The sequence below is a fragment of the Pleurodeles waltl genome, chromosome 1_2 (assembly GCF_031143425.1).
Source record: "Pleurodeles waltl isolate 20211129_DDA chromosome 1_2, aPleWal1.hap1.20221129, whole genome shotgun sequence".
NCBI lineage: Eukaryota > Metazoa > Chordata > Amphibia > Caudata > Salamandridae > Pleurodeles > Pleurodeles waltl.
This window is the reverse complement of record NC_090437.1, coordinates 128,312,765-128,338,529: the sequence shown is the minus strand read 5'-3', so window position 1 is coordinate 128,338,529 and position 25,765 is coordinate 128,312,765. Positions and strand designations below refer to the sequence as shown.

The 25,765-nt window shown below is 49.7% G+C and overlaps 1 long non-coding RNA gene across 1 annotated transcript; it reads right to left on the bottom strand.

Annotated features, from left to right (window-relative positions):
* LOC138297590 (uncharacterized) lies at nt 1–25,293 on the bottom strand. Its single transcript, XR_011204174.1, has 2 exons — nt 25,184–25,293; nt 1–2,059 (listed from the first exon to the last, which is right to left on the bottom strand). It is a non-coding gene; the product is annotated as an uncharacterized lncRNA (long non-coding RNA).
* Between the last annotated feature and the right edge of the window lie 472 nt (nt 25,294–25,765).

Below are 25,765 nucleotides of genomic sequence, written 5' to 3'. Positions count from 1 at the left end.
CTCAGTCTGAGTAATGAATTTATTAAGGCACTTCCCAGATATCAAATAAAAGCTTACGAATATATGAACATAAGCATTTAACTTGAATTCAGTGAAACACGTGCATATGCCAAAATACTCACAGCAGTTAAACAATGACAGGCAAGAAATGATCAATATATCAACAGTACATATATGCAGTGACTATATATATTGTCAAGCTAAATAGTTAAGAATTAAAATGCATCACCATAGAGGTTAAATCTATCATCCTTGCCAGCACCGAGCATAAGAACCCTGAATGGCTGAGGCAGGAGAACGTCCATGAATGGGATTTTCCTGATCATTATGTCCACTCTCAGACAAGCTCCTCTGTCTCAGTGCTAAGTTTTCCTCCTCCTTTATGTCTTAAACTAACTCAAGAGGAAGATTCTGGTAACACCCCTCCCTTCAAGCAAAAGAACTGTCCGGGCCCCAATGCACATTCCTCAGACAGAAGTATACTTTTCTCTGATGAAAACATTCTCATCCTTGTACACTCTTATCGTAGCCACATCTCCCATAACATGTTCTAGCATTGTATGACATTGCTCTGGTGAGAAGAGCGGAACCACATTGCGTGTGGAAAACAAGCTCAGTATGAAAAAACCCTGCTCCGCCACTGTGACGACACCTGAAGCTAAGCACAAAATGGAGTCAATGGTCAAGATGGAGTCAGTGTTAAAATACATATAGCATTACACTCCACACTTTGACTAGTGACTCTCATAACATATTGGTCTCAAAGTAACCCTTTTCGGTCTAAACGTAGTAATTAGGTTAGGTACGCATTGTATACAGCAACATAGCATTATTATAATACAAATGACTACAAGTATTCCACCTAAAATAGAACAAAGTTGCCCAAAATCAGGAACCCAGCTAAATAACCAATCCCACCACCCTTTGTTCTCATCTTGTTTCACTCCCTTCACCAATTTGTGCAAGGGTTCAATGTGAGACTGGATACATTTAGAACAATCTGACAGATTAAAACAATACACTCTTTCAAATTCTGAGCAACCATGATCGTGTTTGCTTTTCTAGTGCCTCGTACATCTAGTAATAGCTCCGCTAAAGCAATAGATTTGCTCTTAATGTTTTTAACCATCAAACATGCTAGTTTGTTAATAACTCGGGTATTATAAACAGCTTATCCTGGAACTCCTACCATAGAAGGACCTAAGCTTACCTATTATGATCTAGATAACAGTTTAACTTCAGAGTCACAATCTTCGCTTAGTTGAACGGTTTCTCTTTTATTTTGAGTATGTGATACGGAGTGAAATGGAAACATCATGAGTTCTAACTGCATAAAGGCACACAGTCCTCCATTTATATTTACAGGAATGTAAGTTAATGTGATATTTCCACAAGAAAATAACCATCCAACCTGAAATTTGACATGCTTGATGTGACTAGCCGCAGACATGGGGTTCTTGCAAGACATGCTATTGTGTAAATTTTTACACATTTTATTGCTTCTTCGTTGACATAGTACTTGTTGTTTCCACAGGGCTTCTTCAGGAGACCCCATTGTTGCTTAAAGGTGCATTTGAGTACACTGTCCAATTTTGTGAGTGTCACAGGTTAAGTTGTAGCAGACATCACCAGCAGTAATATTGTTAGTGATCACTTGTGTCAGGTTGTCCCATTTTTTTTCAGTTGTTTCTTGGCAAAACCAACAGTATTCATAAGGTGTAAAGTGAGTCAATACATCACTTTCTTCCACCACTCCATCCTTGTGGGTGGCATTAAATATTTGGAGCAAAAAGCTGGCAGAAGTTGGTATCGCAACATACAAGTTGAAATGACGTCAACGGTGCTTTTCATATTGGTCATGCAGAAATCTTATCGGTTGAGCACAGTTTGTGCAAAGGGGATCCAAACGTTCTCAGGTTGATGCAGCAGAGGTGTCGATCAGCGCTGTTGGAAAGTCACTTCAGAGCTGGGGGCTTTCAGCCCCTCCCGACCCCACTCACACATGCCCAAATACTGACCACATGGTGCAGTCAGCACAAAGACACCTTGTAGTATGATCCTGTAAAAGAGACAAGTATGATCATTTTCGCAAATAACATTTATCAGCTGGTACGTGCTCCCACTTCTCAAGTCCTGGTTTCATGACTGGCAAAACATTGTCTTTGACTATGATTTCTGCTGGCTCAGGAGGATGATTTAGGGATTCTACCCACACCTTCGCACCAGGATTTTTAGTCAGTTGAGCCAAAACCTCCCTCCCCATGCACTGTAAGAAGAGCTGGGGCAGTCCCCTTTCTAACTAATCACCCATACACTGGAATGATGACAATCTGAACAATTCTGTCTCCAGGTTGTATTATCAAATCAATGAACCCACTGTTCAAAAGAATAGTTTGAATCTCTCCTTGGGAGTCTGCATCAATCACTCAGCCCAAGACTTAAATACCTTTGAGTGCCAGCCCAGATTGAGGAGCAATCAATCCGAAATGCCCAGGGAGAATCTGTATCCCAACACCTGTTTCAATGAAAGCCATGTCTCTTGGTTTCAGTCTGTACATGTTCGGAGCATGCAAATCAAGACCTGCAGATTCTGGTGTTGCTCGGTATGGAGCTAAGGCTCCTATTTTTGTCTCCAATACATGATAGTATTTGTTGCAACATGGGGTTTTATCTGTAAAGCTGGGGTTAACGTTCGCATTAATGGTGTTTCTGTATTTGTCAAGGGTCTATTATTAAGTATCAACAACTTCTCATTCAAATGATCTCTCCAATTTCTCAGGGCACTGTCAGCTAGTTTTCGTAATTGGGCTTTTAGTAAGCCGTTCATTCTCTCAATCAGTTCTGCAGCTTGTGGGTAGTATAGAATATGATATATCCACGTAATATTATATTGTGAACAATAGTCTTGCGCCAATTACCTTTAAAATGTGACCTGTTGTCACTCTGGACCTGAAGTGGGAGTGCGTAATACAACATCAACAAATCCAGTGTTTTTATGGTGTTAAACAGAGTAGCACGTATGCATGGAAAAACAATCAGATATCCATAATAAGTATCCACCACCATGCAGGCGTTTTGACACTTCAACTATTCTGTAGTGGCCCAATGTAATCAATTTGCCATATCTGCCCTGGCAACTTCCCTCTCCCCAACTGACCTCTAACAGTTTGCATGACAGATGTCTGCTGGGTATGTTGACAAATAGGACATGGTATGATCACTGTTTTTATCAAATCTAGGATAATGTGCATTCCTCTAATCTCTGCCCACCTGTTACTGGCCTTCTCTCCTGGGTGTCCACAATTTTGGAATACCCATTTATCCATTCCCACCAATTCAGAATCCTGCATTGCCACTTCTGCCTCTGAGATGTTGGCTTGATATACAGTGACAATACTTTGCTCTAACATTTCCCAAATTTCCTGCCATAAGTCTTTGCCCCACACCTCCTTGGAATGTATTTGCCAGTTGTGTGCATGCCATGTGGGAAGCCAGGTAGCTAGCCCATTGGCAGTAGACCAAGAATCAGTATAAATGTGACATTGTTCAGGTAGTTCTTGTTTTAAAGCTTGATATACTGCATACAATTCTCAGTATTGACTACTCTTCCCTTCGCCGGTAGTAGAAAGCAGCTTCTTGGTTACAGGATTATATGACACTGCCTTCCAATGTCTCTTGGCCCCTACATACTTGGCTGAACCATCAGTGAACCATACTTGCTTCCTGTCTACAGGGGACAAGGATTCAAATGTCCCATTCCACCTCTCAGGTGACTCTTTTATTTCTGGCACCTCTGCAACACCTTATCATCCTGCACAGGTGCCTGTGCCACCTGTTCATGCAGGGCCACTAATCCTGCTAGTCCGACTCGGGCCATGTCCTCTATGTACCATTTTCAATTAATGACACTTGTTTCCTGTGCATGTCCTATTCGGTGAGTTTTGGGTGAACTCATCACCTACTGCATTATCGGGATCTTGGGTCTGTGAATTACATTATGCCCTTGGGTCATTTGCTCAGTATCCGCTAAAGCCCAATAGCATGCCAGTATCTGCTTCTCAAAGGGAGTATATCACTCTCCAGCATCTGGTAACTTTTTGGTCCACAAAGCCAGGGAAACCCTCTTTCTTCCCTGTGCTGCCACATACTCCAGGTTGCATATTGCTCCTGAACAGTTATACGTAACTCAGTATCTCCTTCCTGTATTGGCCATAAGCCTAATACCTGTTGGATCATCTCCTTTGCCAATACAAACGCACACTGATGCTGCTCTCCCCATTCAAACCCATGTTTCTTTCGAGTCACTTTGTACAAAGGGACCAAAATCTGACACAAGTGAGGGATATGCTGTCTCCAAAGCCAAACATTCCAATGAATCAATGAGTTTCCTGCTTATTATGGGGTGTGGCAAATTCTAGTATCTTTTTTCTTATCTGCAGCAACTTTTCCCTCTGTTCCTGATACTACTGAATTCCTAGAAGCTTCGCATTTTGAGAGGGTCCTTGCACCTTATCTTGATTGATCATCCACCCTTTGCTTTGCAAAAGTTCCACAACCCTGTCCAATTGAGTCTGTAACTGTTCCTGCTTTTCTCCCTGAATCATGACATCATATATATAATGAGATAACTGCACCCCTGGAATGACAGGTACTTCATCCAGGTGCTCTGCCACCAGCCAATGACAGATGGTGGGGTTGTACACATACCCCTTAGGCAAACATAACATAATACATTGTCTTCCACAGTGTGAAAAAGAAAATTGCCCCTGGCTCTCAAGGGCCAATGGTCTGGAGAAGAAAGCATTAGCAATATCAATGGTTTCATACCAGGTCTCTTTATGTTTTTGTATCTTTTCAATGAAAGTAATGGTGTTGGGGACTGCGGTAGTCAAAGAGGGTGTATATTTGTTAGATTCTCGATAATCGACTGTCATTTTATAGCACTCATCCGGTTTGTGTACGTGTGACAGAGGATTGTTCCACTCAGTGGTGACTGAGGCCACCACACCTGCCTCTATCAAATCCTGTATAGTCTTACTTATCCCCTCATGCCCTCCTGGGATTCAATACTGTTTCAAATGAACCACCTTGGAGGATGGGGACACCTTTACTAGGGGTATCTTCAGATGACCCCCGCTCACTGCTGCTGCGGAAATGTATCTCTTTGATACAAACTGATAACATCCATCCTCCAAATATAAAGTCATTCCCTTCAGAATGTAAATTCCAAGAATATACTATAACAGTGGCACAAGCAAAACAGTTTATTCTCTTTTTGGCATATGTTCATTTGAACAGTAGTCTGCACAGCAGGAGTTTGCTTTCCACGAACCCTGTGATGGTGTTGTGCTGCCCTGTGAACGTTTTCAGATTTCCATATATTAAAGAGGACTCTGCTCCGGTATCCACCAAGACCCGAACCTTTTGAGCATTTGTATGTGCCACGTGATTTTCTAAATCAACATGGGGTCTATTATCTTTGCGAGCCCATACCTGTATTGGAGTTTGGCCTATTTCCTAATCTGATTTAAATCTGCCGACTTTTGTCAAGTCTGTATATATGCTCTCTTATCTGTGAGGCGATTCCTCTCCTTCTCTGTTTTCCTCAGTCAACCAGTCAGTACTCAAATCATCCTCCTCCCTCCCTCTCGGAGAAGCATTCCCCCCCTCTTTTCCTTCCTCCTGCATCTTTGACATGCCCTGATTCACGCCTTTGTCATTCTGCTTATTAACCTTTCTGCTCCCCTCCTTTCTGACCAGCCCTCACTTGCGATACATCTCTCACAGACTCTTGGTATCTATCCCATCCATCTGTTGTTTGTTGACAACATCCTTCAGCAATGCCATAAACATATCTCTCCTAGATTCTCTGTTATTATCTGTGCGGCCTTCAGACCTCGAGGCTCTCTCAGGTTTCATCCAGTATCCCAGCTCTCCCAGCTCACGGACAGCCTCCGGTACATCCTTTAAAGGGTTAGCTGTCTGATTTGATCAATAGGGTCATTATCACATGTTTGTAGGCTGGAGGAGCGAAGTGAATTGTTTTGTTTTGCACTGATACAGAGAGCGATCTGTCCAACAGACGGTGAGCATCACCTAGAAAAATGGCAGTTTTCATTCTCTCTCCCTCAATTCTCTGCATTGCATCTCTTAATGTATATCAGGGTTTATCATTTTGTGACCAGTCTGACTCTGTAGGATGCTTATGATTACACCCCATGACTGCTAGCTGCAATAGGGTGAACTGTTGGTTACCCTGATATTCCTAAACTGCTCCTATACAGTGGATTCAGAGCTAAGTATGCAAAACTTTGGAGCATCTCCTACATCTAGCATCACTGCAGAAGCTCGTGTGTCAAATAATTGCACCATCTATGTAAGCAATGTTTCCCCAGATCTCTGCCGAAATCTGTTTGTAACATCATTAACTTACTGTTGAGTATAATCCTCTAGAGAGTCCATGACTGCTCCCCCTTGAGGAATTGCGGTCCATGTTATGGCTTTCGTCTGTGTATGGGCTGCGCATGAATCATTTTCTGTTTGTCTGCCTCTCCCTGACCACCACTGTTTTGACAAGTCTCTTCGGCAGAATCAGAAAAGTCAGTGGAATCCCAAATAGTAGCATCCCAAACATCCGAATTCCAGTCTAGCCCTGCTTTAGCAATGGCTAAATGAACTTGCTTTTATTAACTCTTCCCCTGCACTTTCTGTAATTATACTGAGCCACACACACTGCAGCCTTCTCTGTCACGGTCTGGTAAGTATCAAGTTTATCTTGCAGTAATTTATTCTGACATGACAACATTGTCGAGTTATTCCTGGCTTCAACTAGCTGCCTCTCTAATTGCTGACATTCCTGTTCTAACTGAACACATTTCTCATGCATTTTTCTATAAGCAGATAAAATGATCCAGCCCGTCTGCCTAAGATAGCTAATTCCTGTCCCTTCTCTATGGGCACTTTTTGCCAACAATTTAATACCTTTGTTGGTTCAACATCTATAAGACATGCATCCGAATTCTCACTCAACCCAGCACCACCCGCCCATTCATTTGCAAGTACGTCATAAGGTGCTTTCGCCCAACCTGGCATTTCATTTGGTACCTGGGAAACTGCCTTTGATTTTTTGCCAAACATTTTTCACTTATTCATCTTTTATTTCGAAATCCTGCAAAGTGACGTCAAGTTGTGTTGCTCTGCTTTGAACTAAGAGAAAATGATGGCAAAGAATGCAGCACTCTTTGTCTGAGTAGGGATTTTTTAAGGCACTTGTCAGATATCAAATAAAAGCATACGAATATATGAACATAAGCATTTAACTTGAATGCAGTGAAACACATGCATATGTCAAAATACTCAGAGTTAAACAATGACAGGCAAGACGTGCAATACATCAGCAGTAAATATATGCAGTGAATATACATATAATCAAGCCAAATAGTTAAGAATTAAAATTAATCACCATAGGGGTTGAATCCATCATCCTTGCCGGCACCAAGTCAAGGAACTCTGAACGGCAGAGGCAGGAGAACGTCCCTGAATTAGATTTTCCTGAGCAGTGTGTCCACTCTCAGGTGAGCTCCTCTGTCTCAGCTCTAAGTTTTCCACGCCCATTATACCTTAAACTACCTCAAGAGGAAGATTCTAGTAACCCCCATCCCTTCGGTTATGAAATTCACACGTTGGCAGTACTCGGTTTGTGTTGAAAACACATGAAATAACTGGCCAGGCTCGATACGCATTTCTGAGACAGAGCTTTACCTTTCCCTGATGAAAACATTCTCATCCTTGTACACTCTTATCGTAGCCGTATCCCCCATAGTATGTTCTAGCATGGTATAACCCTGCTCTTGTGAGAAGAGCTAAACCACATTCATTGTGGAAAACAAGCTTGGTTTGAAAAAACCCTGCACCACCACTGTGGCAAAACTTGAAGCTAAACTCAAAATAGAGTCAATGGTCAAGATGGAGTCAGTGTTGAAATACATATAGCATTACACTCCACCCTTTGACTAGTGACTCTCATAACATACTGGTTTAAAAGTAACCCTTTTTGGTCTAAACATATTAAGTAGGTTAGGTATGCCTTGTATTGAGCAACATAGCATTATTATAATACAAATGACTACAAGTATTCCACCTAAAATAGTACAAAGTTGTCCAAAATCAGGAAGCCAGCAAAATAACCAATCCCACCACCCTTTGTCTTCATCTTGCTTCACTCCCCTCACCAATTTGTGCAAGGCTTCAATGTGAAACTAGAGAGATTTAGAATTATCAGACATGTTAAAAGAAGACATTCCTTCAAATTCTGGCTAGGCTTCAATGTGTATTCCAGAGACAGAGCTGTACCTTTCCCTGATGAAAACATTCTCATCCTTGTACACTCTTATCCTAGCCGCATCCCCCATAATATGTTCTAGCACGGTATGACCTGCCCTGGTGAGAAGAGCGTAAGCACATTCAGGCCCTCATTACAACCCTGGCGGTCGGTGATAAAGCGGAGATAATACCGCCAACAGGCTGGCGGTAAAAAAAATGGCATCACGACCATGGTGGAAACCGCCCACACAGACAGCCACTTTAACATTCTGACCGCCACAGCGGTAGCAGCAAACACCGGGGCAGTAACCACCAACAGACAGGCGGAAGACAATGTACCTCCCACACTATTACAAAGCACCAATCCGCCAGCTTTTCTGGGGCGGTACCAACGCCATCAAAAGCACGGCAGAAACAGTCATTGGAAGGGAAACCACTCACCTCTCGACATCCAATGAGGAACCAGGACGCCATGGAGCCCGAGTTACCGGTGTTACCAATGTTGGTTGACCTCCTTATCTACCAGGAACATCAAAGACGTCGGCGACGACCACGGTGAGTACTGCACCTAGCACACAGGGGATGGGGGGAGGAAAAAGAGAGTGACACACACAAGCAATACGCAATACTCCCACCCCCACCCTCACCCACAACACCATACACACAAACAAATCCAATCACATCAGAGATACACCCCTTCACCCCCTGGAAGAACGCAAGGACAAAATGAAATGATTGTAACCAGTGTAATAATCGAAAATTCTGATAGACCAAGATAACTTTAAGTGATTAGTATGTACAAATATTTACAGCAAGTACACAAGTCCATATATTGTTCCATTAAATGTCTGTGGATCAGTGGTCCCAAAAAGCATGGGCGAAGCCCACACATGACACCTGCCTCAAAACGGAGAGAACACTGCAGGGGCATCAGGTTGAATAAAACTCAGGCACCTCATGGGGAAAGGGGAGGGGGGCACCTCAGCCGGATGACGGGACGACGCCACTGCTCCTCGAGGGGGCTCCATGCCCACTGCCTGGTCCTGGGGAGTGCAAAGCCACAGTCTCTCAAGTCTCTCAAGTGGGTGCACTGCCCACTGCTTGGTCCTGGGGAGTTTAAAGCCACAGTCTCTCTAATGGGTGGTTTGCCCACTGTTTGGTCCTGGGGAGTGCAAAGCCACAGTTTCTCTAGTGGGTGGTTTGCCCACTGCGTGGTCCTGGGGAGTACAAAGCCAGAGTCCCTCAAGTGGGTGGTTTGCCCACGGCTTGCCCCTGGGGAGTGCAAGGCCACAGTCTCTCTAGCAGATGCTGTTCTCCACTGGTTCTGGAGGGGGCTTTGTGCCCAGAGTGCTTCATCCTGCCAAGGACTGGGATACTGGATGCTTTTCTCCACTGGTTCCGGAGGGGGCATTGTGCCCAGAGTGCGTTATCCTGCCAAGGACTGGGGTAGTGGATGCTGTTCTCCACTGCTTGTGGGGGGGGGGGGCTTTGTGCCCAGAGTGCTTCATCCTGCCAAGGACAGGGTGAGTGGATGCTGTTCTCCACTGGTTCTGGAGGGGGCTTTTGTGCCCAGAGTGCTTCATCCTGCCAAGGAATGGGGTAGTGGATGCTTTTCTCCACTGGTTCTGAAGGGGGCATTGTGCCCAGAGTGCTTCACTCTGCCAAGGACTGGGGTAGTGGATGCTATTCTCCACTGGTTCTGGAGGGGCCTTTGTGCCCAGAGTGCTTCATCCTGCCAAGGACTGGGTGAGTGGATGTTGTTCTCCACTGGTTCTGGAGTAGGCCTTGTGCCCAGAGTGCTTCATCCTGCCAAGGACTGGGTGAGTGGATGCTGTTCTCCACTGGTTCTGGAGGGGGCCTTGTGTCTAGTGATGCTGCACCTGGGGTGTGGCAGTTCCCATTCCCTCACCTGGGTGTCTGAGCCACGAGATTTTCAGCGAACAGGTAGCATGATACTCCATGGAGGCAGAGCCACACTCCACCCTGCGGCGACTTAGCCTGCCAATTGCTGATAGTGCCAGTGCTGATATGGTGCCTCATGTAGTGTGTGCAGGGTCCAGGATATCTCCTGCAGCCTCGGATGGCTGCCCACTAGGGATGCTGCTGATGTCTGCTGTAGTGGCACTGGCTGGGCACGTCGCTGGGCAGGTAGCAGTGGCAGTGGCTGCGGCGGTGTCTGTGCGGAGATGCTGCCGGTGGTGCAGGTGTCTGCACTTGTGGAGGGAGACACCAGGCTGTCTCCTGCAGTCTCGGAAGGGTGCCCACTGGGGATGATGCTGGTGACTGTAGTAGAGGCAGCAGATGTGCAGGTGGTGGTGCACGTGGCGGTGCAGGTGGTGATCATTGCAGCGGTGGCCACTGCTGTACAGGTTGCTGGTCTGTCTTGCCGAAGGGGTGACACCAGTCCTTCACCCGGAGGCTCTGTGCCCTGAGCTGACTTCCCTTTGCCCTGGTGTCCCTTGTCCACCTTGGGACCTTGGCACTGTCCTCTTTGGTTCTGGAAGAGGCATAGCTGGGTGGTTGGTGCGGCTTTTCTCTTCGGCATGTGGGCCCCTTCTTTACCTTGGCAGGTGGCGGAATAGGGTGGTCTTTGGTCTCACTAGGTGGCACACTGGCAGCCCTGATGGGTGCCGCCTTCGATGTTCCCGGACTTGCAGAGACCACACTGGACGAGGATTTTGTGGCTGAGGTGCTGGGCTGGGATCTGGACATCCTGGCCCTAGGGTAAGGACGGGGGGGAGGTGTAGGGAAGAGGTCAATGAAAGCTAGGAAATGTTTTTTGACACACCGGGAAGATGGGGAGGGGGTTTGGGAGTGGAGGGAGAGGTAGTGGTTGTAGGAGGTGTACATCTGCTGAGTTTGGGTGAAGGTGCATGGGCTGGAGGCTGTTGTGAGGTGGATGGTTGTTGAGTGGGTGTGTGCCTGCGTGTGTGTACTTTGGGAGGAGGGCTCACAGCCACACTGGGAGAGGACACAGGGGACGTGTGCCTGGTAGTGGGGTGGTGTTTCACGTGAGCGGTGTGTGGTGATGGGCGTGCTAGCAATGGAGGTAGTGGCTGAGAATGTAGTGCATGCAGGTGTGAGTGGAGGTGAGGCTGGGAGGGAGGTGGACGATGTGGAGGAGGGGGACACAGTGGAGGCAGTGGATGTTGGTGTGTCTGCATGGGTATGGTGCTTGTGTGACTGCCTGTGGGATGTGTGGTGCTTATGTTTGCCTGAGCCACTTTTGTGTGCTGATGTGTGTGCATGCTGGTCTGATGGTGTGCTTGGGATAGGCTGAGGTAGAGGGGATTGGGTCGTGGTAGTGGAGGTTGGAGGGGGAGGCTGGACACAAGGACAATGGCTGCCATCAGTGCTGAGGCCAGAGCCTGAAATGCTCTCTGTTGGGCCACCACGCCATAATGAATGCCCTCCAGGTATGCATTTGTTTGTTGCAAATGGCTCTCGACACCCTCAATGGCATTCAAACTGGTTGACTGCCCAACAGTGAGGGATCTCTGGAGGTCAATAGCCTCCTCACTGAGGGCAGCAGGGCTGACTGGGGCAGGGGCTGAGGTGCCTGGGGCGAAGGAGATGCCCACCCTCCTGGGTGAGCGGGCACGGTAAATACGCTGAGGGGCTGCAGGGAGGGCGGTGCTGGGGGGGTGGCGGCTGTACCTGTTGTTGCGGTGGGCACAGAGGTGCCTGCCACCGCAAAGGAGTTCCCATCAGAGGAGGAATCGCTGTCGCTGATGTCCCCTCCTGTCCCCGTCGTGGAGCTCCCCTCACCCTCCGTCCCACTGGTGCCTTTAGACTCCGTACATTCACCCTCCTGGGCCATGTGGGTTGCAGCTCCCTCCTGCTCCGGTGCTACTGCTCCTCCGCCAGATAATGTTAATGCACACAAAGACAGGGTGACAAAACAAAAAGGGGGGGAAAGAAGACAGAGGAGACATATGGTCAATGCCAGAAACAACACCACCGTTGGCGGACACAACACACAGGGAGCAGCCCTATGCACTAGGCCATGCATTAACAGTTTTTAGGAAAATCACCTGCCTGTGGGGGACTATGCTTAAGCCCATTTGCTGCACACCTGGAACTCACAGGAGCCTGACTAGGTGTAGATAGCCACTACCACTATTGGGGTTGGAGTGCCACAGAGCCTGCCTACTGATCCGGTACATCAGGGGGCTCATGGTGCGACGGGCACCCCTTCAACGTTGGGAGGCCATCCCCAACTGGGCCTCCGCCGTCTTCTTGCTCCAGCGACGCAGGTCCTCCCATCTCTTGCGGCAGTGGGAACTCACAAGAGCCTGACTAGGTGTAGATGACCACTACCACTATTGGGGTTGGAGTGCCACAGAGCCTGCCTAAAAAGGGACCTACCCTACCAAGTTCGCCCTGGCCTAGGGGAACCCACAGCCCACTTCCCCCACCCAGACACCTCGTAAAGCGTGCAGTCAGCTGAATGACACTGTAATCACCCCCTTGTGGCTGCTGTGATGCCCTCAAGCGCACATCCAACTCCGGATATGCCACCGCCAGGATCCGGTACATCAGGGGGGTCATGGTATGACGGGCACCCCTTCAACGTTGGGAGGCCGTCCCCAGCTGGGCCTCCGCCGTCTTCTTGCTCCAGCGACGCAGGTCCTCCCATCTCTTGCGGCAGTGGGTGCTCCGTCTATGATAGACCCCCAGGGTCCGCACTTCCTTGGCGATGGCACGCCATATACCCTTCTTCTGGTGGGCGCTGACCTAGAGAAAAGGTAAAGTGAGAATGGATTTTACTCCCCTGTCCGGTTATTCTTACTCATTGGCCCCAAACTTCCCAACCATGCCTTGAAACACATACACTGACCATTCTCACATGCAGGCCACAGCCCCCCAATGCATCTTCCATCCACGCCACTCCATACATTAATGTCCCATCCACCATGCACACAGTGTACTCATCTATTTGTCTGGAGGACCGTAGAGTAGTGTGTACTGGGAGAGGACCCCATCCACCAGGTTGTCCAACTCCTCCGTGGTGAAGGCAGGGGCCCTTTCCCCAGACACTGTAGCCATTGTCGCTTCCAGACTCAGGTCACAGCAGCACTTGCAGTGTAGGTCCTCTCCTGTTGAAGGTCAGGTATCAAGTGAGTGAAGAGATAGAAAATGGCGGTCACGTCCGCGGCGGTGCGTACCGTCACCGCCGGCGTACATCGTCATTGGCTCCTGGCACCCATGGGACCCAATGATAACCAATGCTGAATTGCGCAGCGGTCTTCGTCCGCCAACCGCGATGCTGCACAATGCCAGCGCAGTTACCTCATTTCCTCTTGTCCCTCCTTACAGGTCAGGCAGCTGCCATTTCAGGGCAGGCACCTAACTGCGTCACAGCACTTTTGGGCAGGAATACGGACAGACAGCACCACACACCGATTAAACCACAATAGTGCAAAACACCCTTGTGCAACCTATGTGGTATATGACCCTCTGCTCACCCTTCTCCTCCATAGGGCACATCTACTGGGGCAGATGATGAGATGGCGTCATCCTCCGGTGTACAGACCCCTGGTGGACCTGTCGACAATGGAAGACAGACACATCATTATCACCTACAGACTTGATCGTGCCACAATCCATGAACATTGTGCCCAGTTGGAGCCAGACCTGATGTCAGCTTTCCGCCATCCCACAGGAATACCCCCTCTAGTGCAAATCCTATCAGTGCTCCATTTCCTGGCCAGTGGTTCTTTTCAAACAACAGTGGCCATGGCATCAGGGATGTCTCAGCCAATGTTCTCTAACGTGTTGTCCAGAGTGTTGTCTGCCCTGCTGAAACACATGCGCAGCTACATCGTTTTCCCCCAGGTGGAGGATTTGCCCACAGTGAAAGCTGACTTCTATGCCCTGGGACATATCTCTTCTGTTCTTCTGTTCTTGACTCTTCTCTCTTCTGTTCTTGACTCTTCTCTCTGTTCTTCCTTACTCCCCTCCACCTCTGTAACCCCCCTCCCCTATCTTTCTTCCTTACTCCCCTCCACCTTTAACCCCCCCTCCCCTATCTTTTCTCCCCTCCCCTCTACCTGACCCCCCCACCCTCCGCTTTCTCGCCGCCACCTCCTGCTCCGCCCGCCCCCCCTGCTCCCATTCGTCACCTCCCTCCTGCCCCCCCGCGCTCCTGCCCCCAGCTGACCCCTCCTCCCCCTCCTCCCTCTTATGGCGGCCGCTGCGCAGCAGAGTTAGCGACCCTTGACCCGAGGGTAGGTCGCTCCCCCTGCCGCTGCAGCTCCACCAGCCCAGGCTCCTGACACCTCCCAGCAAGACCTGCAAAAAACAGTAAGTACTCCCCCCGCCCAGCCCCTCGCCCAGCCCGCGCTACTCACCTCTCGTCTCCTGTACCTCTGTCTTCTGCCTTCCACTCTCTCCTCCAACCTCTCTCCGCACCGCTGCTGTCCTTCTTCCCTTCGCTCTCTGCTCCTCTTCTGCAGCCCTCTTGCTGCGTGTTCTCTCTTCTTCTTTGTCCTTCTTCTGTGTTCTTCATCTGTGTTCTTCATTTGTGTTCTTCTTTCTCCTCTGCACCCCGACCTGCATGTTCTTTCTTCTTTCTTCATCTGTGTTCTTCTTTCTTCCCTGCACCCCGTCCTGCGTGTTCTCTCTTCTTCTTTGTCCTTCTTCTGTGTTCTTCATCTGTGTTCTTCATCTGTGTTCCTCTTTGTCCTCTGCACCCCGACCTGCGTGTTCTTTCTTTCCCCTCTGCTTCTCAGGTCTCTCCTCTTCTGCCTGACTCCTCTTCCTTGACTCTTCTCTCCTCTTCCTCTTTACCCTTCTTCTTGGCTCTTCTCTCTTCTGTTCTTCTGTTCTTGACTCTTCTCTCTTCTGTTCTTCTGTTCTTGACTCTGCTCTCTGTTCTTCCTTACTCCCCTCCACCTCTGTAACCCCCTCCCCTATCTTTCTTCCCTACTCCCCTCCACCTTTAACCCCCCCTCCCCTATCTTTTCTCCCCTCCCCTCTACCTGACCCACCCACCCTCCGCTTTCCCGCCGCCACCTCCTGCTCGGCCCCCCCGCTCCCATTCGTCGCCCCCCTCTCACCCCCCGCCCCCAGCTGACCCCTCCTCCCCCCCTCCTCCCTCTTATTGCAGCCGCTATGCGGCCGCGCCGCTGGCGCACCAAAGGCAAGCCCATCTGCGCCCGTCCGCGCCTGGACCGCGCCCAGCGCCACGACCCCTGGCCCCCAGCACTCCAAATCCCTCAGCACCGCTACGACCCCAACACCCTCCACGCCCTCAACCCGGGGCGCTCCAGCACCTGCTTCCAAGCCAACCCGAAACGTACCCATGGACCCTTCGCATGCCTCACCTGCAAACTCACCTTCCACCGCGAAACCACCACGCCTGCCAGCCCACGCGCCAACAACCACCTCAAATGCATCCTGATCAACGCACGCTCCGTCCACAAGCACGCCGTGGAACTATGGGACCTCCTGGACTCCACCGCACCGACGGCTACAAGATCTCCAGGAGAGACAGCACCAACCAAGTAGGTGGAGGAATCGCCATCGTCTTCAAGTACTCCATCAACGTCATCACCTACACCGAAGACACCCCCCTCGCCGCCGAACACCTGCACTTCCAGATCCACACCGACCCCAGGACCACCCTCAGAGGAACTCTCATCTACAGACCCCCTGAACCAAGCGCCCTCTTCAGCGACTCTATCACTGACTTCATCTCCCCGCACGCCCTTGCCTTGTCGGACTACATCCTCCTCAGTGACCTCAACTTCCACCTGGAACAGAACAACGACCCCAACACCATCGCCCTGCTCGCCAACCTCGCCAACCTCTGTCTCAAGCAACTGGTGAACACCCCCACTCACATCGCCGGACACACGCTCGACCCCATCTTCTCCGCCAGCAACCACGTATCCTTCAGCCACTCCTCCGTTAATACACTGGACCGACCACAGATGTGTCCACTTCACCTTCCGACACGAGACTCGCTACCTCCGCACACAATCCATCCCACGCCGACATTGGAACAAAATCACAGTGGAACAGCTTCTCTCCACTCTCAGTGACAACCAACCCACCTTCTCCACCGACCCCAACGACGCAGCCCTCAGCCTCACACATTGGATCACCAACTGCGCAGACAACCTCGCTCCCCTCAGACGCCTCCCAAGACAGACCAACACCAAAAAACCTCTCTGGTTCACAGACACCCTCAAGGAATCTGAAAAAAACTGCTGCACCCTCGAGAAAGCCTGGCGCAAGGACCACACCGCAGAAAACATGTCTGCCCTCAAAAACGCCACCCGCGAACACCACCAACTGATCCGCGCCACCAAAAGAAATTCCTTCACAGACAGACTGGACAAGAACTCTCACAACAGCAAAGAACTCTTCAACATTGTCAAAGAGCTCTCCAACCCTAACGCCAACGCCATCACGCCCTCACAAGACCTCTGCAACTCCCTCGCCACCTTCTTCCATCGTAAGATCACCGACCTACACGACAGCTTCGGACACCAGACCCAGCCAACCACCACAGAACCTACAACCCCAGCCATCACCCTCAACGCCTGGACTCACATCAACACAGAAGAGACCAAAGCCACCATGAACTCCATCCACTCCGGTGCCCCCTCGGACCCCTGCCCACACTTCATCTTCAACAAAGCCGACAACATCATCGCCCCGCATCTCCAGACCATCATCAACAGCTCGTTTGCTTCTTCCACCTTCCCCGAGAGCTGGAAACACGCGGAAGTCAAAGACCTACTGAAGAAACCTACGGCGGACCCCAGCGACCTTAAGAACTTCCGCCCCATCTCGCTCCTCCCCTTCCCTGCCAAAGTCATAGAGAAGACCGTCAACAAGCAACTTACCAATTTCCTTGAAGACAACAACCTACTCGACCCCTCTCAGTCCGGATTCCAAGCCAATCACAGCACAGAAACCGCCCTCATCTCAGTCACAGACGACATCAGAACTCTGATGGACAACGGAGAAACAGTCGCCCTAATCCTCCTCGACCTCTCGGCTGCCTTCGACACCGTCTGCCACCGAACCCTAATATCCCGCCTCTGCTCCACCGGTATCCAGGGACAGGCCCTGGACTGGATCACCTCCTTCCTCTCCAACCGCTCCCAAAGAGTCTACCTCCCACCTTTCCGCTCATACCCCACTGAGATCATCTGCGGCGTCCCACAAGGCTCCTCGCTCAGCCCGACTCTCTTCACTGTCTACATGAGCCCCCTCGCCGACATCGTATGCAAACACAACATCAACATCACCTCCTACGCCGACGACACTCAGCTGATACTTTCCCTCACCAAGGACCCCACCAGCGCCAAGACCAACCTGCAAGATGGAATGAAAGACATCACAGAACGGATGAAACTCAGCCGTCTGAAACTGAACTCAGACAAAACGGAAGTCCTCATCCTCGGAAACACCCCGTCCGCCTGGGACGACTCCTGGTGGCCCACGGCCCTTGGCACCGCACCAACCCCCTCAGACCACGCACGCAACCTCGGATTCATCCTGGACCCACTTCTCACCATGACCAAACAAGTCAACGCTGTATCATCCTCCTGCTTCCTCACCCTCCGCATGCTCCGAAAGATCTTCCGTTGGATCCCCGCCGACACCAGAAAGACCGTGACCCACGCCCTCGTCACGAGCCGCCTGGTCTACGGCAACACCCTATACGCAGGAACCACCGCTAAACTCCAGAAACGTCTGCAGCGAATTCAAAACGCCTCCGCCGCCTCGTCCACGACATACCCCGCAACAGCCTCATCTCTGCCCACCTGAGACACCTGCACTGGCTACCCGTCAACAAAAGGATCACCTTCCGACTCCTCACCCACGCACACAAAGCCCTCCACAACAAGGGACCCGAATACCTCAACCGTCGCCTCAGTTTCTACACACCCACCCGTCAACTTCGCTCCGCCAACCTCGCTCTTGCGCCGTCCCTCGCATCCGCCGCACCACGGCAGGTGGGAAATCCTTCTCCTACCTGGCGGCCAAGACATGGAATTCCCTCCCCACCAACCTCAGGACCACCCAGGACCACCTCGCATTCCGGAGGCAACTCAAGACCTGGCTCTTCGAGCAGCAGTAACCCCATCCCCCTAGTGCCTTGAGACCCTCACGGGTGAGTAGCGCGCTTTATAAATGTTTATGATTATGAACATCATTGGTGCCATTGATGGTACACATGTGGCATTTTTCCCACCCTGCAGGGATGAACAGGTGTACAGAAACCGCAAAAGCTACCATTCCATGAATGTGCGGATGGTGTGTTTGGCAGACCAGTACATCTCCCATGTGAATGCCAAGTATCCTGGCTCAGTGCATGACGCTTACATTTTTAGGATTAGCAGCATCCCTTATGTGATGGGCAAACTCCAGAGTTCACACAGGGGGTGTGTGGCTAATAGGTGAGCCCAAGGTCCCCACACAGTTTGAATAGGTGTCTGGGTATGGGTGAGTCCATAAGGGTTGGTGTGTGTCTAACAGATACCCCTTGATATTTGCAGGTGACTCTGGTTACCCCAACCTGTCATGGCTACTGACCCCAGTGAGGAATCCCAGGACAAGGGCAGAGGAATGCTACAATGAGGCACATGGGCGAACTAGGAGGATTATAGAGCGGACGTTCGGCCTCCTGAAGGCCAGGTTCCGGTGCCTCCATCGGACAGGTGGCTCCCTATACTACGCACCGAAGAAGGTGTGCCAGATCATCGTGGCATGCTGTTTGTTGCACAACCTGGCTTTGCGACGCCAGGTGCCTTTTCTGCAGGAAGATGGGCCTGATGTTGATCTTGTGGCAGCTGTGGAGCCTGTGGACAGTGAAGAAGAGGAGGCAGAAGAAGAAGATATTGACAACCGAAACAACATCATCATGCAATACTTCCAGTGAGACACAGGTAAGAGACTGGCACTGCTTCTCTCACATCAGACTATTGTAGGACATTGCATGATTCTGCCTTTTTACCTCTGTGTATGGACCGTGACAGTTCACTTTGTCTTTCCTTTTCACAGATCTGAGTACCACATTCTGCCTTCTGCTATGTTTACTGGTGCCCAACAACTGTCATACTTTGGTATGTGAAAATGAACATTGACATTGATATTTGTCAGAGATATTGTAATAACACATTTGTGAAAGTACAGACTGACTCCAGATTGTTTTGTGATGCAAGGGTGTTTATTTAAGTGCTAATCAGTAGAGGGGTATGTGCAATGGGCTGGGGTGATGGTGGAGGAATGTCCATGGTAGAGTCCAGTCTCTTTGTATCATAGGTGCATTGTCCAAGGGGGCATAGGAAGTGGAGTAATGGCAGTTCAAGGTGGTCAGGGTGACATAGTGAGAAAGAAGGGTGACAATCAGGAGAGTCTTATTTCCTGGCGGGGGTGTTGGCAATGTTCTCTGTCTTGTGCCTGATTTGCAGGGACCGTTTGTGGGCTGGTTCTCCTTCTGCAGGGGGTGGGGTGCTGGTGGCCTGTTGGTCCTGTGGCGGGACCTCCTGTCCACTATCTCCGGCAGACGTGGAGGGCTGTTCATCGTTCGGGCTAGTGTCAGGGGCCCGTTGGTGTGCCACTGTCTCCCTCATGGTGTTGGCCATGTCTGCCAGCACCCCTGCAACAGTGACCAGGGTGGTGTTAATGGACTTCAAGTCCTCCCTGATTCCCAGGCACTGTTCCTCCTGCAGCCGCTAGGTCTCCTGAAACTTGGCCAGTACCTGGACCAGGGTCTCCTGGGAATGGTGGTATGCTCCCATGATGTTGGAGAGTGCCTCGTGGAGAGTGGGTTCCCTCGACCTGTCCTCCCCCTGTCGCACAGCAGCCCTCCCAGTTTCCCTGTTGTCCTGTGCCTCTGTCCCCTGACCCATTTGCCCACTGCCACTGACGCCAGGTCCCTGATTGTCTTGGGTTAGTGGGTTTACCTGGAGTCCCTGTAGTGGTGGACACACTTCTGATTGACGTGTCCTGGGGACAGTGGCATGGGCCCGCTGGGTGGGTGCTGTGGTGGTGTTTCCTGAGGGGGGAGGTTCAGTGGTGGTTTGTGACCCTGTCAGGGGAACCGACTGTCCAGAGGTCCCTGATGGGCCGGGCTGGTCATCTTGATCCAGGCGTGCAGAGCTGCTGTTGTCACTGTGGGCCTCTTCTGTGGGGGGACTGTGTATGGCTGGCACCTCCTGTCCGGTGATGTTGGTTAGGGGTCCTGTTGGGGTGTAAATGCATAGTTATTGAATCTGTGTGTGCCATCTTGTGCAATGGGTGAGTTTCCCTCTACTCCTGTGCTTGCATTATTGCCTTGGCCCTTGTGTGACCTGTGATTTTGTGTCCTGGGTGAGTCTCTCTACTGGACATGCTTTGGTGATGGGTGTCCATGCAGGTCTGTAATGGGTGTCCATGCATTGGTGTTACATGCAGGGCTTGGTATTGGGATGGGTGGGTTGTGATGGTGGGGTATCTGTGAGGTGTTGGGGTGATGGGTGTGAGGATAGCGGTAGGAGTTTGTGATGGCATGCAGGAAGGGTGGGGGGGATATAGTAGTAAAAATATGACTTACCAGAGTCCAGTCCTCCTGCTACTCCTGCGAGGCCCTCAGGATGCATGATCGCCAAGACGTGCTCCTCCCATGTTGTTAGTTGTGGGGGAGGAGGTGGTGGTCCACCGTCAGTCCTCTTTACGGCTACCTGGTGTCTGGATACCACAGTACGCACCTTCCCCGTAGGTCGTTCCACCTCTTCCTGATGTCATCCCGTTTTCTGGGGTGCTGTCCCACTGCGTTTACCCTGTCGACAATTCTCCACCATAGTTCCATCTTCCTAGCAATGGATGTCTACTGCACCTGTGATCCGAATAGCTGTGGCTCTACCCGGATGATTTCCTCCACCATGACCCTGAGCTCCTCCTCAAAAAACCTGGGGTGTCTTTGAGGTTCCATAATGTTGTGTGGGTGATGTGTGAGGTGATGTTTGTTGTGCTGTGTGATGTGTTGTGTTGGGGTGCGTTCTTTGAGGTGCGTGGATGTTGTATGAGTGATGATGTTGTGTGCCTTTGGATGCTGGTGTTGTGTTTGCTATTCTCTCTCTCTCTGCTTCTTCAAAAATGTCATTGTAAGGGGTTGTGGGTAATGTGGGTGGGTGTTTTATAGTGGTGTGAGTGTGTGGGTGTGGTGTGTGTATGTGTATCAGGTGTGTGTATTTGGAATTGTCCAATGTGGTTGTGTTTTGTAAATGTGGGTGTATTTTGAGCGTGCCTGTGTGTACCGCCAATGGCTTCCCCCGGTCGAAAGACTGCCGCGTTGATTCGTGGGTCGTTATAGTGTGGGCGTATTCCTGTTGGTGTGACGGTGTAGGTTTTGCTATCGCCAGTTTATCACTGACCTTTGGTGTGGCGGACTTGTGTGGGTGTCTATATTGTGGCATATTACAAGATGTGGGTTGTAATACCTGTAGCGGCCTTCTGCCGCGGCCACTGTATCTTGGCGGTCGTCAGCACGGCGGTAAGCAGGATTTACCGCCAGGGTTGTAATGAGGGCCTCAGTGTCTAAAATAAGCTTGGTATGAGAAAACCCTGCGCCGCCACTGCGAAGGCACCTGAAGCTAAGTACAAAATGGAGTCAATGGTCAAGATGGAGTCAGTTTTAAAATACATATAGCATTATACTGCATCACCTCCCCTGCAACCATAAGGAACCGATGCCTAGTAATAAGGAACTGATGCCTCACCTCCTAGGTGGCAGTAGGAAACCGAGGCAGCACCGGTTCCAGCAACGTCCCTCTTCCCTGACTGCATGCAACATCTTTGTTTCCTCGTTTTCCAAAGTAATATGCCTGGGGTCCGTGCGACTCCGTGACTGTCCCACACTCCCTCACGAGTGGCATCTGACTGTTGGGAACAACCCTGTCAAGACGCACTGAGAGCCACAGATTGGAGCTATTGTGTTTCTAAGTGCTTTACTGAGATATAGGCCCTCATTACAACATTGGCGGTATTCACCGCCTACCACCACGGTGATGGCCGCCAACATACCGCCGCCATGGCTACCAGCCGTTAACGCGTATTAAGACTGCCGACGGTATTCCGCCAGATTTCTGGTGGAACATTGCCAACTGTCATGGCGGCGGATGGCAGTAAGGTGGTGCTGTTGCCAGCAGCACCGCCATGCCAGCAAAACCCCATGACCAATGATACGGCCTGGAGGTGTTTTGCTTGTGGACGCTGCTGCTGACAGCAGCGCCGTGGACCGTCTCCAGCCGGATGACCCCCAGCAAACAGGTAAGTTGGGTTCTCCGACTGGAGAGGGGGGTGGGGGGTGCTGTGTGTATGTGGGGGCGGGGGTGTGTGTATGTTTTGGGATGCGTGCATGCGGGTGTGAGTCGCGTTGGATGCATGCATGAATGAGTGATTGTGAGTGTTGTGTGTTGTGGATGCATGTGTGTGACAAGCTATGTCGGTGTGTGTAGTGGTGTGTGGGTATGCATGTGTGCATGCGTGGGTGGCGGTGGCGCGCCAATTTCTCTCACGGAGCGCTCCCGCTTGGATTTGGACTCCGCCATGACTCGCGGGCAGAAGAGTATGAGGCCTACTATTACTATTGTTAGCTAAAGTAGGACTTTCATTAGTGCAATACACTTAGGCCCTCATTTCAACATTGGCGGTATATACCGTCTACCGCCATAGCGATGGCCGCCAACATACCGCCGCTGTGGCTGCCAGCTGTCTACCAGTATCATGACCGCCAACGGTATTCCACCAGAATGCTGGCCGAACACCGCCGACGGTCATGGCGGCGGACGGCGGTGAGGCGGCGTTGCTTACAGCAGCACCGCCACGCCAGGAAAACACCGCCGACCGTATCAGAAGCAAGGATATGGCCTGGCGGTGTTTTGCTGGCGGATGCTATTGCTGACAGCAAGGCCGTGGACCGTCTCCAGCCGGAGAACCCCCTGCAAGCAGGTAAGTCGGGTTCTCCGACCGGAGAGGGGGGTGGGGGGTGTTGTGTGTATGTGGGGGGGTTTGTGTGTATGTAGTGGTATGTGTGCATGCGGGCGTGAGTCGCATAGGATGCATGCGTGAATGAGTCATTGTGAGTGTTGTGTGTTGTGAATGCATGTGTGTGACAAGGTATGTTGGTGTGTGTTGCGGTGTGTGGGTATGTATGTGTGCATGCATGGGTGGTGGTGGGTATGCGTGTGTGCATGTGTGTATATGGGTGCTTGTGTGTGTATGTGTGGGGGGCAGGAGCTGGAGGGGGAGGGTGGGAGAGGGCTCTGGGGAGGGGAAGGGGCCGGGGAGACCTTTATCAGTGTCAGGGAGGGGATTCCCTGGCACTGATAGTGCCTACCGCCATGGTTTTTGTGGCGGTATGTTTGGCACGAAAATCATGGCGGTACACCGGGTCATAATCCCGAGGGTGGGATTGTGGTGGCCGCCGGGCTGGAGACCGAAGTCTCCAGCCTAGCGGCCATTACCACCCTGGTGGTCGGTATGTTAAAGTGACGGTTTTGGATGGTGGTAACCGCCATGGTCCAAATCCCATTTTTTTTACCGCTGGCCTGTTGGCGGTATTACTGCCGCTTTAACACCGACCGCCAAGGTTGTAATGAGGGCTTTATTGTCTGAAAAACAAATCTAACAACCCCCCTTTGATGATTCACTAGAGCCATCACATTTTGCTGTTCTAAAATACATTTTACAAAACAGTAGTCATTTTGAGTCTGGATTCTTCATATTGCTTAATCTTGTTATAGATGTGACTTTGCAACTCCTCTAATTCAATGTAAATTATTAACCTTTTTCTCCCACTCATTGGTGACAGCTTCTTATTCCCAACAAATGTCCCACCCTTCGATTAAATATGTCCAAAGCCTTTAATAAAGAGAAGAGAGGACACATTATTACAATTAAGACTATTAATATGGGCATTAGTATTAGCTTGAGGATTCTTCGTCCTACATTTCCAAACCACTTACTTACCTTCCCATGATCCAGTCTCCTCCAACTCCTTACAACTCCAACTCCTCAGTATTACACTTCCTGTGTAATACTAGTTAATTTAGTCACAACGTTATCAGTCTGGTTATCAATTTTAGAGATGAAAGTGTAACAGTGATTAAAAAAAGAATGCAAGAGCCAGCTTTCCTTTGTGAATAAGATATCTAACGCAAGGCAATTTTGCATTCATCAAATCTCTCATAGCCACAAATTTCTTCCTAATGACGGTTAGTGCACCTGCAGTGTTAGTAGCAAGCCTATCCACTAAGGTAGATCATTTTCTAATCTTCACATCTTTAAAAAGCTAGCTTAACATAATGCATTATAGCACCAAACATCTCTCCCAGGCACCTGTTCCAACTTCGTTTTCTTAAACTAGAGGTGTTCACTAGTATGGTATACCCTCAGAAAGGCCAAAGGTACAAAGCAGCTCTGCGCTCAATTACCTGGTAACTGGAGATCTACAGATTTACCAAAAACATTATATATTTCCCTAGTACTAACTTTCTGTCCTTTGAATGTTTGATCCCTCACCAAATACGTATGATCACAGTCACTCCATTCAACCATTTCTGCAGCTTAATTCCCTTCTCTCTCATGAATGTTACATAGTGTCCCCCTAGATACCAGATTCAGGTTTAAGTTTGGATGAATTTTTGTATCTTCAGCCTTTTCTTTCCCCTGACTGGAATTACCTTTTGTTCTTCCACCTGAACTTTCCTTCTCCTTTTTTATCCTTTCATTATGTTTGTTAATATACAACTCCTATAAGCATGGTTAATTTTAAAACGTAAGCGCACATGCACTTGTGTTAGTAGAATTATGTTTAAGGCTGGAAATACTTCACCATGTACTCCCTTTTACTCACCCTTCCAAATGCTTTTGAGAACCGAGAAATAGGGTTATCATCCAGATGTACAGGTTTGAAGAGTTTGTGATAGGTACTTTCTTTAAAGGGTATTCATAATCATAATTATGGTTTCCTGGTGACAAAACAGGTGCAAAAACATGGGATAGGAGAACAAATAGGACAAAGGAAGGTGGAAAAAGCAGACCACCTCAACTGCAGATGCAGGCAAATAAAAGCAAACATAACATGTTTTACTTTCTATGTACTCCACTAGCATTTGATAATAAACATTGTAACTAAAGATACCTTCAGATTTAGCTTTGAGTTTTAATTTCCATTTTAATTTTTCTTTACTATTTACTTTTGTCTGATTCACCTTATCACTAGGCAAGGTTTATCCATCCAAGAAAAAGAGGTCTAGCAACAAGTCAACTACAGGAATTGCTAAGAGAACTGCCAAAACTATTGGAACAATTTTACAGTGTGCTTTAAATGCCATGACAATCTCTTTACAGCTAAGATGGGGGAAAACTTCAGTCTCATTGATGTTCAGTCCAGCTCTTTGTGTCATTAATTGAGTCCACACTCTACACTACAGTC